A 15,672-nucleotide genomic window follows, 5' to 3' on the forward strand; every position below is an offset into this window, starting at 1 on the left:
TTATTACAATGAATTTACCCGCCGCGGTGGCTCAGTGGCTAAGGCGTTGCGCTGCTGAGCACGAGTTCGGGGGTTCGATTCCCGGCTGCGGCGGCCGCTTTTCTGATGGAGGCGAAAAGCAAAAACGCCCGTGTGTACGAGATTTGGGCGCACGATAAAGATCTCCAGGTGGTCAAAATTAATCCGGAGCCCTCCACTACGGCGCGCCTCATCGCCTGCGTTGCGTCGGCGCGTTAAACCCCACAATCAATCAATCAAGTACAATAAATTTTTGTCTCTCCCTCTCTCTCTGCCTACCTTGGCTTTGGGACCAATTTTTCCGGGACCAAGTTTTCCTACACCCGTTAGGTAGATACATATCCACGACAAAACTTCAGAGGTGCACTTGATGGGGCCATGAAGACAAAATACAAGTTTGTTTTATTTGAAAGATTTCGTGTTCTATAGTGCCCTCAGCGCTTCTACGGAAGCAAACGATGCTTTGTTCACTGCGAAATTAATCAATTTAAGCTAAAGCTTTGATTCTACCGCCGAAACGTGTGTTTGAACGACGTTTGCAGACATCACAAGAACAGATCTTTAATCTAAACTTGGTGTGGAGCGGAGACTTGCTTACTGTTAGTCAACCTCGGTGGCGCCACCACATCGCGGCAAGCCATTTTCTGCCTTTGGTTTGTTTGTGACCGTATCTAAACCTGGCTTGTTTTTTGTTCATGGAGAAAATAACCGTTTCGTGAAACATGGTGCTCGCTCGACAAATATGGTCACGTAAGACACCTTAGCTTGCGTCAATCGGCCAGTGCCGTCTGAGGCAACCTCAAAGCACCGCAGTAATGTGCATCTAAATGAACCATAGTGCGCGCAGTACCAACAACAGTACGCATCGGTACTTCTATGTTTACGTGGGCTTTCGTAACTTCCACTGTTTGTCCAACCATTCTTACTGATATAAAAAAAAAAACACTGTGCCCGAAATTTAAGCGCAAATAGCTCGTTCGGCAAGCTTATAAGTTCTGCCTACTTTTGCGTTTGCTTTTTCCGGCCTCCGCCAATCACAGAGCTGGCTGGTATCATTGGTTCTGTTGCGGAAAATGATCTAGTGGGTCGCATGGCCATTCCCTTTTTTCCTAATTATACAGCTTATTTGAGCGAAGTTTACGTTAAAATGTCAGCATGGTTCTAACGAGGCAATCTTTTGAATGAACCAAACTTGCATTTGGTCTTCATGGCTCCTTTAAGAGGCCATGAAGTCTAAATACAAGTTCGGGTCATTAAAAAGACGCTCTCGAAATAACGAGTATGCCAAGTTTATCGCAAATTTCAAACCAATTATCGACATTTTAAGGAAGACATATGAAGCAGTGGTGACCCGCCGCGGTGGCTCAGTGGCTAAGGCGTTCTGCTGCTGAGCACGAGGTCGCGGGTTCGATTCCCGGCCGCGGCGACCGCTTTTCTGATGGAGGCGAAAAGCAAAAACGCCCGTGCGTATGAGATTTCGGCGCACGTTGAAGATCCCCAGGTGGTCAAAATCAATCCGGAGCCCTCCACTACGGCGCGCCTCATCGCCTGCGTTACGTCGGCGCGTTAAACCATGCAATCAATGAATTAAATCATGGAGCAGTGGTAGCCCCACAGCCACTTTTCGGCGATTTCTCTATGACGTCACAGAAATCGTGTTCGTGCGATTCGCGGCGGCCGCCAAGAAATATGACTAGGCGATTTCGCGGGGCCCCTATAGTTCCGTTTGATCGTATCACTCAGATGATAACGTGCAGTTAACACACAAATAAATATAAAACGTCTTGCGCGGCTGGAATGGAGCTGAGGGAGTCACCGAAAGCAAGTTTTTTCAAACTCCAGAAAGTTGCCTTCATGGCCCCTTTAATACTCCTTACGTGTGTTATGTGCGAAAGCGTGTTTTGGCAATTACGTTGACGTCGCAGCCAACGAGCATTAGGGAATCGGCCTTGGGCCTCTGACGTCAACTCTCATTGTCACTCGCAAATCCTCTTTAACAGGTATTGCAATTTGGGGCACTGCGGGAACTGATGAATTGAGCGGGTACATGAGAATGTCGTTTCGCCTGTATTCAGCCTCGACCACGGAGCAAGATATAAAGAGGAGCGCCGACTGTGGCCAAGAAAAAATCTTTTGCTCGGGCCGATAATGTCCACGCGCCGCCGGCCGCCCAGCTTTCCCTTTGCTCTCTTCCTCCTCCGTTCGCCCTCTCGTCGCTGTGCCTCTGTACATGGCTCTTCCCTTCTTCGCTCTCCCCAGAGGCATCTTTTCTTGCGCAGCGACGTCTGTCTTATGCCTGTCCTACTATGCAGGAGGCATGCGTGCACGCGCGGAATTTAAACACCCGTGCGCGGCCGCAATAGACGGCGCAGATAAGCGCACGCCGCCGCATACATGGCGATCGCTTATTCCCGGAACGTTTAGTCTGACATTATGAATATCCACTAAAAATATTGTACTAACCCAGCACATGTAAGACGCAACTGAACGACGACGACTTCAGAAGCACCGAAGAATGAGCAAGAGTAATATGGAACGCCACAACATAGTCTAGCGTGATTCTGCTTACGACGAATCGATGCAGCGCAAAGGTTACCCTCTGTTGTTATCCCGCTCCTCCGGCCGCGTGCTTAATTATTTATGCTGCTTCTGCGCACGAACAACGCTTACAAGGGTCGCCCGGAGACTCCATCGGCAAACGGCAATGATGCACATTTCTGTGCCAATGACTGAATTGGACGGCTGCCCTGTTGTATCAACTGTACAAAAACACTGTCAGCTTGATAAGGAACCCAAGAATATCAAACGCATACTTCATTTTAACTCATGCCGCAACTTACCGCCCGATGTTCACTGTCGCTCTACGGTCGTGTTATCTCGTCGATAACGCCGCGGTCTCCAAATAAAATGCTGCGATTTGTATGGCTGCAATTTTTTGGCCTACCAGGGTTCCCGGGGTTTTTTTTTTTTTTTTTTCGTTAAGCGGCTGACCAGCAAAGCAACCGGCTCGACCTTTTCTTTCGGCGAGTTATCGCGAAATGAAGGCTTGTGAAAAGACCGCACTGTCAGGGACTTGATCTTGAGCAGATTGCTACGTCGCGGGCAGTCGCGGGTGATGTTATCGCATTTCTGTTCTTTTCTGTAGAGCGTGTAAGTGCCGACCCGTGTTCTAGGCACACTCTGTTTTGGACGCAAGTTGCAGAACTGCGAGGAAGCTGAGGGAACTTTTATAATCGCCAGTGATCCGAACCAGTTGCTCCTTTCGCCTTTTGTAAAACCTGTTAAAACACAGCCAAATTGGAATTCCCAAATTTACAAAACGGAGCCACATTTTCGGCAAGCACCGCGCAAAAGGTAGTGTTTGTACAGCAGCCATATGTTTGTATGTGGCCTCTATATTTTGTTTTCCCGCCATGCAAACCAATCCTTAACGTATCTTTGCCGTACGGCCACTCAATTCCTTCGGGTCCGGGTTACCCGGAAGGTGCTGTCGAACAAGTTAATCAACGGTGCGAAGGAGGCGCGCAATGAACGCGAAGCGGCGCCAAAGCAGTCCGTGCCCAAAACTACCGTCGCCGAAGCAGACGACAGAGCCGACGAAATGCGTTCCGCCAACTCGCCCGCCGGCGCACGGGGAACGCCGGCCGCTTAGCCGCCGCCGGCTAAGGTCCCTTTCGCTGCGCCATCTACATTGTGCTCCGCGAGTTATGGACATTAAGAGCCCGCCGGAGAGAGCGAAGTCGGCGCTCCTCTTTATCTTGCTCCGTGGCCTCGACGTTTGGTAAGACTATCGTCGAGTCTAACGTGCAACAACCCTTTGGAAATCGCTACCCGGCAATAGTACCATGCACTGACCGCGCATCTTTTCAAAAAAGAAAAAAAAAACTGGACGACCATTATCACGGACATACATCCTGATTCACCCGCCTTACTAGTTTGAACCTGTGTAATCGGTCTTGCTTGTCTTTTGCTTTTCTGTGTCTTTTTAATCTTGTAACTGAATCTGTGTATTGGTATTAGTTCTCGCTTATTTGCGCCCACCCCCCACCTCCTCCCATTTTTTTTGTAAGTTGTGCTTGCTGATGCTTGTTAGTCACTGTTATTTTCTTGATGCCTAGTTGTATTTATCTTGTACTTATTCATTGTCTTCCTTATACGTGTTTGCCCCCCCCCCCCACCTTTGCCCTTCAGCTTATGTAATGCATTCGGGCCCTAAAGAACTAATAAATGAAATGAAACGAAACGAAAGCAACGTCGACCTAATTACACGCCAAGCTGCGGGTGCCGGTTCGGGCCTAACTTCGGGCCGTCGCATACCCTGCGGGGATGTCAGCTTTGTGGAGAAGCATAACCAAAATGACGGGACATGTGCGGTGTGGCGCACGGGAAGGAAACAGAAACCATCCTGCCGATTGTATTGAAATTTGACCACATCTATTTAAATCCATATGTGAGAACCGTTCGGCTTCCGGTAGCCAGGGTTAAAAAGTAATACAGCTGAAGTAAACTACTACCATGCTATAGAGTTTACTACATGAGTATAGGAATGCCGGAGGACGAAAGTCACAAAGGGAATGTAACATAGACCCCTGTAACGGGTAAAATTTAATTCGAACATGCAATTGAGAGCAGCGCAAAAAGATAAAAAATAGCACAACATTGATATATTAGCTCCTTTGGTGTGTTGACATGTGTCATCACCCCGATATAAGGGGGATACCAGTATCCATTAATCAACCAAAATGGGAGGGTAATTCAACGAAGTATCCAACTTTCATCAAGTACGCTCGGTTATGCAGGCATTTTTTGTGAAGGTGAGCATCGGACGATGTACTTGGACAACGTCAGCACATTCGAATACTGCCATGTGTGGGACGGGTCGTAAGCTTCACAAACGCCCACCACGACCACAGTTCGTGCCTGAAACGTGAAGTGGGAATTGAGAAGCTGGATATGCAGCATGAGGAGATGATCCTGCATAGTGGCCCCATGACGGCAACCGATTTGGTGCGAGTAGTTTTTTTTTTTTTTTTTTTGTCTCAGATGAGTCGCTCAAAAGCCGCGAGTTTTACGAGTTTGCACAGGTTGCTTGTGAGCGACTTGCCTGCAGGTTGGCAGCCTCATTCGCTGTTTCCCCGGCTTAGCAATGGCATAACGAAAGAATTACGACAGGTGAACTGGAAGTTGACGGTCTTCCAAACCATGTTACTAAAGCGAAGCTTTGTATGGCTAGGGTTGAGTGCATTCGTCCTACGCGTGTGCAAAAAACCCTTGTGGCCAAACCAACTTCACTTTGAAAACTGCCCAGAAAACGGCACTAACTTTCGCCTGTGAGAGAGGAGGGAAAGTGCCCTCTCTGCGTATGTGCGCGTCAGTTTTCAGTGCTATGAATTTTTCTGATTGGTGCGTCCCTGACCACGGAGGGAAGAGAGGCGACGGACCCAAGCGTGCTTATTAGATGCGAAGGCATCTCATTCACCCACCTCGTCCCTGCATCCGGCGTCGGCGTCCACCCCTCCCCCATTCTCCTCGCCGCGCCAGCTTTGCTCTCCGCCGCTCACCCCCTCTCCTCTCCGATAGCGAATGCTCTCTCGCGAGGGGCATTGGATTGGATTCGATTGGATTGGCTTGGATTAAAGTGGATTGTGTTGCGTCATAGCCGCGGCAGACGCACTGGCGCCGGCGCGTCCCCTCACCATTATTCGCGCTATAAAACGCGGTGCCTGCGCCGCTCCGCTCCATCGTTCCAGCGCCGTTCCTCCGCTGTCCTACGCTGCCTTCAATGGAAACGTGCCGTGAACCCCCTATGCGCCGCATCTACACAGGGGTTTCCGCGAGGGGAGGTGGGAGTTTTTTTTAATCTGGCGCGCGCAGGAGCGCACTGCCTAGCTGTGCACTCGGTTCGAGAACAATGTAAATACTCACCCCCAGCTGTACGGCTCACGCTATAGTTCAGCCATCGGCCACCAGGCTCTCAGTAACGGGAGTAAGTAACTCTACGGGCGGTGATCTTTTCAGCACGATTACAGATGATTTCCGCAATGTTCTACAAATTTTTCTTATCATGTTATCTCGGGAGTTTCAGTATATAAAATATGGACTCAGTATATTAGTTCAACTATGTTCCTCAGGGGTTTAACATGTAAGTATTGCAGAGAAGCTGCAAACATTGCGGAAAAGCTCCTGTCGTTCCTGGAGCAGACCCTGTGTTGCTCAATCGGTGGGCGCTCTCCTCGACGTTGTATCAGTCCCTGTTTCTGTGCCCAAGCGAGATACTGGCGCGTTAAATGAGAAATGGATAACGTGGGGATAAAGCGAAGCGGCGGTGCGTGTCCTGGGGGCTGTTACGAATCGTCGGCGTGCGTGCGTGCGTGCGTGTGTGTGTGCGTGTGTGTGTGTGTGCGCGTGTGTGTGTGTGTGTACGTGTGCGTGCGTGCGTGTGTGTGTGCGTGTGTGTGTGTGTGCGTGTGCGTGTGCGTGTGTGTGTGTGTGTGTGTGTGTGTGTGTGTGTGTGTGTGTGTGTGTGTGTGTGTGTGTGTGTGTGTGTGTGTGTGTGTGTGTGTGTGTGTGTGTGTGTGTGTGTGTGTGTGTGTGTGTGTGTGTGTGTGTGTGTGTGTGTGTGTGTACAGTAGCTTTGAAAACGTACAGTAGCTTTGACAATCGGGTCCGGGAACTGAGCTACACCGTCAAGCATTTTGGGAAAACGTGCCACATTTGTGACGCCTAACGGGGAAGCCTGTCCTCCTATGCATATATCCTCATGGTACTCCACGACCTCCAGCAGCGCAAGCCACCAGCCATTCCAGTGCTCCAGGAGCTGTACTCGGAGTAGGAGACAAAGTCAGAAGTGATAATAGAAGGTTGGAATGCGTGTTTTTTTAGGACATCGACCACCTGCAAGGCGTGTGGAGCGAGTTTGGCCAGAACAACGAGTCCGGGGGAGCAATGGCTGGCATGCTGTGGTTCTACACGGAAGAGTTCAACTTTTTGTGGTTGCCGCTAATGGCACGCAGATACATTACGGGACATTCCGATCGCGAGTTCATTGACATTCTTCTGTGCGGTATTTTCCGCGTGCACTAATGCAAATAACGGGGATGATGATGTTGATAAGGAAGAAGATGCAGGTCGCATGTTTATTGCCACAGATCGCATATTTATTACAACAGGCGCGTGAAACAGGTCCTTATGGTTTATAAATGCCTAGCATCTACCGTCTGCCAAAGTTAGCTCTGGCAGTTGGCCCTTTGGCGGCTGGGTGTGTTCCTGTCTTCACACTCGCTAGTGGCGGGAGCCGGCTGTCGCGGGCACTCCTTGACGCGGTGGCCAATATCGCCGCACCGGTGACACCATCGGTAGTTGGGCCGCTGTCCGTCGGTCAGTTGCCGCGAGTCCAAGAAATAGTCCACGTGCGTGGAATAGGAACCGGGAATTGTACACTATGGGCGCTCCGAACCGGGGCCTCCCCTCCCTCGATGATGGCCTTCACTATGGCCCCCTGACGGATATACACCACGTGTACACGTGGTGTATATCCGTCAGAAGGCCGCCTAACCACGCTCCAGAAGATGTGAAACAGCCGGTGCATCGCCATCGTGGATCTTTTTTACTTGCACTACAATCTCGGCATACCGTATACAAGGCCATCATCGAGGGAGGGGAGGCCGTCTGGCTTTGTAATCAGGCCCATTCACACGCGATGAAAGCGCCGGGAATTCCGTCGCTTTGTCGCGCGACGATCGTTTTTGGCGAATGGTCGGGACCAGTTTTCGTCGCGCGACAGAATTCCCGTCGCTTTCGCTCGCTTTCGTCGCAATTATGAACTTGTAAGGACTACGGTTTTATCCTAGCAGGCAAACATGGGGCTGTCCATTACCCCCCGTAGATGACCATGTACTGATAGCAGACGGGAATTCAGTAGCGTTTACGACTTCACTGTGTATGACTGTGACTATTAAACGAAACTCGGCGTAATTATAAGCAACGAAATGTCACATAATTTGTTTCGGGATAGTTTCAAACATCCCTTTGCTGAGCATTCGCGATAAAGTTGGCTTTGCCGCAAGGCGTTCCTGCCACACCAGATTTGTTGACGCACACAAAAAAAGAAAAAGGTGGTAGATCCCTCTTTCATGGAATCAGTACAACACGAAAGTGAAATGTGCCTTCACAGGAGCTGTTGAATGATTATTGTGCATCAATGTGAACTTGCACTTCGCTATTTATATTTCATCGGTATGGCACCATTTATCGCATCAACATTAGAAACTGGATTACACGTGACGCAGCATTGCGTGAATCCGACTGAAACACAGGCGCTCGCAAACCATGCGAACGAAACCAAACTGGTTGCCAGCGAATCGTTTGGTGAAATCACGGTCCGCTGCAGCGAAAGGAGCATGATTTCGTGTCGGCAGCTGTCTTGTGGGTGTGCTCGGAGACCGAAGTCCTGCTGGCGGGTCGCTTCGGGAAAGGTGCGACCACTTCGGTCGTGCTCCGTGGCGTGTACGGCAGACGATTGAGTTGACTGAGTCGCGACGAGCTCAGCTTGGACCGTGAATGCGTAAACGCGTTCCGCTACCCGCTGGCCCCTGCACTCAAGCAGTCATGAGCGCGCGACATTCGCCAGTCGGCGTCTTTCCTTCCTGCCTTAATTAGGGTTTCCACTTTTCCCCGAAGAAAAAAACCGGCCCTCCGTCAAGGGGGGGGGGGGGGGGGGGGGGCGTGGTATGTAGAAGATTGAATGGGTGTTGAGATTGAGATTGAGATGCAATTGAGATGCAATGCCATTTCTTGGAGCGTTTCCCTACAGAGAAATGAACATAACGTTTGCACTGAAGGTGATTGAGACTTTAGTTATTGCTCTGAATGTGCTGCACTTAAAAGTGACCGCACTTGCTGATCGGGCGACGGAATTCTGTTGTGTTGTTCCTCCCTTTGGTCCTCTTTCATCATAGGAATCGCGCCCGGCCACGTATTTTCTCTGCTCACGTCTTTGCACAGCTTGTCGACAAATATTTGTTGTCGTAGTTGCTCTATTTACGCTTACAAAAGGCCAAAAAGAATAACCGCGACACGATGGGCAAAAAACCGGCCAATGTCGGCCGGTTTTAGATACAGACCGGCAACTGGCCCGCTGTCAAAAAAAACCGGTCGGGCCGGTCCAAAACCGGTTTCCTTACGCGGGGCCACCACACCCGCAGCAGTAGCGCCACCTATCGGCGCTCATTAGCGTCACAACGCACTACTTCGCTTCACCTCTCCTAGACGACAGCACTATCTGTACGGAGAATTTTACGAGGCATGAAGACAACATACAAGTTGGGTTCATTAGAAAGACTGCTTAGTCCCGATAACAATGATACCAATATCATCGCAATCTTCGAACAAATAACGGAGATATTAAAGAAAACGTGTGAAGCAGTCGCGACCCCTTAGCCAATTTCCCGCAACTTTTCTACGACGTCACAGAACCTTGTTTGTGCGACTGGCAACCGCCTAACTGACCTGTCGCGACTACACATGACTGGACGTCTATAATGGGGCCTCTAGTTCCATATGACTGCATCACTTGCTAAGGTGCAATTAACGCACTGAAAATTGTTTTATTGTTGGCCCGTATGACGTCATTCTTGCTCATAACACGTCACTGTGGCGCAAAATTTGAAAGTTTTTAAATACTTCTTGCTTTTTTTTTTCGTTAAAAAGACATCTTTTGTGGCTTTAATGGAGCTGAGCGAGATACTGAATCCCAGTTATTTCAAATTAAACGAAGTTGTATTTTCTCTTCATGGCTCCTTTAAGGCGCGTTCGTAGAGCTAAACAGGCGCGAGTCATGGCCCAGCTGGCAGAGCGTCTCACACCTCCCGTTGCTGGCAGAGTGATCGTGGGCCCGAAACCTAGCGCCGCCACGTCAATAGAACTTTTTCTGGCGATGTCATTTCCGTGACGGAAATATGACGTCGGTGAGGGCTTGCTGTACCCCGGCATAAAACACTTCCGCCTTGAAGTACACGGAAGCCTAGCCATAAACAGCCTCGCTGTAAAAGATGTCGGACGATGCGCACAAAATTCCCAATCACATAAATGTGCCTGGAGGGTCAACTGGCCGGCCGGGATTCCCTATATGTGCATTTGCAACTGGGCCACCGGTGGTGCACTGTTTCAATTTACTTTGCCAGCTAGAAAAAAGCTGTCATGACTCATCCACGCAAAAATATATGCCAGTATTTACTCACTTTATAAATGTTTCCTTCATGATCAACCAAGAATTTTTGATGGATATTGCTGTTTGAGCCTAGCACTTTTCCGCGATCCCAAAACTTCCTCGATGCAACTTGGCTCTTCCACATTTGCCATCCATTGCTTGCTTTTTGTTTGACCTTTACTTGCAACATTTCCCAGACTTCCTTTTTTCTCCTAGTCACTGCCCCGTTAGTATAACAGTTGTTCATTCCCTTCCATGTCTCGAAATCTTTTTTCCGCTGGTCAATAGCCCCTTCGTTTCATCATAATTGCAATTTTCGCATCTGTACTTTCGTCTCCCACCATATCAGCAATAGCATCAACTGTTCATTGCTCGCATTATTAACCTGGCTGCACACGTCTGAATTGGACCGAGACCAAATTCTCACAAAAGATGGCTGTCATTTCGAAATAATGCAGTATTGGCGTGCAGATGCATGTAGGAGTCCTGTGTGTGGCCAAGGAGCTGTAGAAATCCCGCAGTGTGTCCCATTATTCTTAGTGCGGAGGATGTGCAAAACAACGATCACTGTGTGCCCTTCTGATCTTCCCAACCATCCACCTTTAACAGTCCTATGTGCGCTCACAAATTCAAGCGAAATACCGTTAGTTACGAGCTCTTTCGCTTGACGGGTCAAACTGTTGCACTCTCACGGCTCCAGAATTTGCTTCAATGGCAGCTATAGAATTGCGTAAAAGACTCAGTTACGGCCTTTTGTCGTCAGACACACCAAATCACGGACCACCCTAAAGAAAACCATGAAGATAACCTGGAACTTTGTTTCACTCAAAAGGCTGCACCCTTCCCACCTCCCTGCATTCTTTTTTAACGAAATCAGTGCTGCCAGTGCTGGGTGGCTAACATTACCACGCGTACTCATAGATGGCAGCAGATCTTGAGCTCGAGGTGCCCGGTGAATTATTGTTCATTTCAGGGAAATTCTTGTGCATAGCAATTTGCAATAACTGCATCACTTGGAAATAGTGCTGCTTTCAGTCTAAACCACAACGCGCACTTGGAGATGACGGCAGATCTTGAGCTCTAGGTGCTTGGTGAATTCCTGTTCATTTCAGGTAAATTCTTGCGCATAGCAATTTGCAATAACTGCATCACTAGGAAATAGCGCTGTTTTCAGTCTAAACCACAAGTTAAATTCAAACCATTCGCGCTCCTCCTCAGTTCAATTCATACCAAGTTCAAACCACAAGTTCAGTGCGATGCAACGTTCAAGTGCGCAAGCAAAGAGCTGCGTTCCGTGTAGACTCTGTTCTTCTCTCGAAATGCGGAACTTCACTGCTGAACAGTTTCATCACACGGAAGTTTAGCAAGGAAGCGCACCTTAATTGTGGGGTGGATTTTGGGAAAGACTGGCCGTCATTCCTCATCTCAGACTTTCGCCGGCCTGGAATATGGCATCCACAGTTACATCGACCCCGCCCTTACACCCCTTTACACACGACCTTTTCCTTTCTTTTACAGCAAAGCTGTCCAGCAGATCACCTCTGGCAACAGAGCAATGTAAACAAGAATCGCACGTGAGCGTAGTGCCACGTTGCGGTGTGCACTCAAATCCCAACCCGTAAAACTATGCGCCACAGATTTAGCATATAGAAAGAAATCAAAAAATTAAAAATCCTATAGCCTTCATATTTTAATATGACAGATTATATTTCTCCTGCAGAAATGTCTTCTCAGCAATGCATGTGTTTAGAGGTGAAGCCGACTTTTTGAAATTGTTGTAAGCTTGGATTTCGTAAGATGGCTTTCCCACATTGAGCGTTGCACAGTGAAGCACGTCTATCAGAGGCAGTATCATTGCAGAAGTTGCACCAATCCGCCTTTTTCATTGCGGTGTGCTGCCACCTAGCGTGCCTAGCGGAAGTTGAGGCGGTAGGGTCACGGGCCACGGCCTCCGCGATCGGCGTCCGGCGGCGCGCCGTTGCTCCGGCCGTCCCAATCGCCCGGAGAGAGCGTAAGTTGAAAAGGGGGCGTGGCCGCGTATGCGGCCGCACCGCGGCGCGCGCAGCCGATGGTTGGAACGAAAGCCATGTATGCTGGAACGCTCATCGAAATGGCTTTTCGTCAACTTTCGCGCGTCCTATCGCAATAAAAAGAAAGCATAGCTGATTTTATGGGTGCAAAGTGGCTCATAGAACCTGAAAATGCATTTATTTTAGCTGCGATTGCAGCAATGCGACTTATTTAATACCCCTGTCACACGGGCAGTTTCAATCGCGATTGAAGTGAATCGCGATCGAGTTTTCGAGCGCGCTCGGCGTACTGCCGTTGCTACCATAGAGTTTCGGTTGCTACACGGCACGTTTCAATCGCGATTGAGAAGTTGCACGGGTTGCGCTCGTGTTCGCCAGATGGCGCTAACCATGTACTTGCGGCCAGTATTAACTCTATGCAATCCTCCCTGTTCTGTGTCTATGCTTGCGGCCGGCGTCTGGTAACTTCGCGTGGTCGTAGGCATACGTAACTATTAGCATCCTCGATTAACCGCACCGGTGCACACCGGGGCACACCGGTGCGCCTTTTCATCCTCGATAAACCGCACCGGTGTGCACCGTCCGTCCTCGATAAACCGGGGTGCACCGTCGCGGGGCAATTTTTGGTTGCACCGCCGCGCACCGAGAGAGTCGACGGTGCGCCAGCGTGCAGTCCCGAGATGCATCGCGGACGATGCCGGCGAAGGAGCTTCCTCCGCCGTCTGCTGCAGCGACGGCGCATCGCCGCACTCGTGTCAAGGCGGACGGAGCTGTGTATTGTTGCTGACAAGGATGGTGTGCTTGTGAATTCATCGGGCAACGATGCGACAGTCTCCTAACGGGCGGTAACAACGGCCAGTGATTGTAAATGAGGACGCGAACTTTGTGTACTTCAAAGACGGCTGCATGCATTGCCAGAAAGTTGGGGATTGGCATTCGTTTCGTTCGATCGAATTATCATGAACTGTTACCGGAGTGCCCAGACGATGAAGACCTACTTGTTTTGCTGTAACGGAAGGGCGGAACAAAACAGGCACTCGCATTATGGCTCAAACGAAGATTAGAAGCAGCTTGTATGTAGCTGTTTAGTGGAAGCGGTGGCGGTACGTTGTTCCGCATGTGTGACGGATTTAAGTTGTGCGTACATATAATCATTGGCCTTCAATAAATACCACTTTCAAATAGCGCTGTGTCTCATTACAGTGCTGTATTGTTACTTGTGAACGTTTTATGAGTTGATTTCTTAGATTAAGAGATGGCGCCTGTGTAGAACCGCCCCGTTTGTCGGCTGTCCCTATCCGCACGCCTCGCGCGGATTATTTTTAAAACTGTCCGCACGCCTCGCGCGGATAATTTTTAAAACTGTCCGCACGCCTCGCGCGGATAATTTTCAAAACTGTCCGCACGCCTCGCGCGGACGCCTCGAGCCCGAATGCAGTGCCGTGTGCCAAGTTTCTTTTTCTTTGAGTTATTATGTTTCTTCCGCTCTCAGCTTGGATGCTATCCGCGTGTTACGTTGTTGTGGCCGGTTACGTAACCATGACTTAACCCAAGTGCAGCGTCGGCGCTCGGCTTCACGCTGCGTGCTGTCCTGAGCCAGCTCACGGGTGAAGCCGGCGTGCCAAGCCCTCGTCGGACGACGAGAAACGGCGACCACGACGACACCGATCCATCTCCTGAAGAATTGAGGACGAAGTTTGCCATCGTTCGTTCTGCACTTCCTCTCCTACAAGTCGCGTTGCCATCAGCAATAACATGCAACAATGTGCCAGAGATCACCACACGAACTAATGCCGTGCTGTGATGTGGCGAATACAGTGAGTTGAAGATGACTCTGTGCATCGGGGCGTAGAGCTCGACGTACTGCCACATTCGGCTTGTGATTGCGGTGACGGCGTAGTACATGGTAAATGCGCGAATGAGGTGTGGTCCAGTGCAGGGTGTGTTCTCTGTGCTATCGCCCTTCATGCCGGCGCATTCGGCGGCTCGATGCTTGCACGGGCAGCGACATGGATCAGCGGGAAGCTTAAAGGGTGCATTATGCAGAAACGCAGGTTTGGTTCATTCGAAAGGTTGCCTCGTTAGATACATACTGACACCATTTTTAACGTAAACGTTACTCAAATAAGCTATATAATTATAAAAAAGGGAACGGCCGTGTGACCCACAAGCTCATTTCACGCAGCAGAACCCATGATGTCATACACGCCAGCACTGGGATTGGCTGAGGCCGGCAAAAGCAAACACAAATTAGACAGAGCTTATAAGTTTGGGGAACAAGCTATTTGCGCTTAAATTTGGGGCACATTCTTTTTATAGCAATAAGAATGGTGGGATAAACGGTGGAAGTTATGAAAGCACATGTAAACGTATAAGTACCGATGTGTACTGCACGCACTGTGCTTGTTTTATCTGCACTGCACTGCGTCTCTTCGGGGTCGTCTCAGACAACATTGGCTGATTGGTGTAAGCAACGGCGTATTACGGGCCATATTTGTCGAGCGAGCACCATGTGTCACGGAACGATTATTTTCTCCCTTAACAAAAACAAGCCAGGTACAAATATGGTCAAAAACAAAGCAAAGGCAGAAAACGGCCCGCCACGGTATGCTGGCACTATCTAGGTTGACTCCGTTTCACAAGCAAGTCTCCGTTTCACACCAAGTTTAGCTTGAAGACCCACTCTTATGTTGTCGTTGCAGACGTCTTTAAAACTCACAATCAAAATTTTAACTTAACTTGATTATTTTGCAGCGAACAAAGCATCGGTTGCTTCCGTACAAGCACTGGGGGCACTATAAAACATGAAATCTTTCGAATAAAATAAACTTGTATCATATCTGCATAGAAGTGCACCTCCTGCAGCTGCGACTGCCCTGCCTGGACTAATTAGACCCAGTAACGGCACAAGATGACGGTTTTAACAGTTAAGCCATCCGCTTTGTCGCAGTGCTTTGGTGTCCGTCTATTTCCTTATGCAGGAACACACCCAGCTCAGCATTATCATGGACTTTGTAAATGAGAGCAAAAAAGAGCGATGTTCCTCCAGTTGCGAGTGGCCTTGGTGCTATATTCATTTTCACGGCGAGCCTCCTCACACCTTCCCTTGTGATGTTTTACAGCCATTGCTACTATTTCTCAGGCCCACTTTGTGTTGCACACAGAAGCAGCCATTCCACTGAGAGGAGGGTGAATAACCTTTGCAAGCCTCACCCATCCAGACGTGAAGTCACCTGTATTCATTCTCTAAGACGTACGCTGTGCTGTCAATGCTGTAAGTACTGTACAACACAAGATAACGTGTATGCTAGTTCAATCAACACAGTGAAGCACTTGAAGTAACAGGATGATGCTTTGAGTCTGCCAGGGTATCTACAGCCGCAGTTCAAGATCTCTATACAGTAGTTGCAAGAGCAC

Source organism: Haemaphysalis longicornis, unplaced genomic scaffold (assembly GCF_048455015.1).
Source record: "Haemaphysalis longicornis isolate Haplotype H1 unplaced genomic scaffold, Haemaphysalis longicornis Haplotype H1 scaffold_2, whole genome shotgun sequence".
Lineage (NCBI taxonomy): Eukaryota > Metazoa > Arthropoda > Arachnida > Ixodida > Ixodidae > Haemaphysalis > Haemaphysalis longicornis.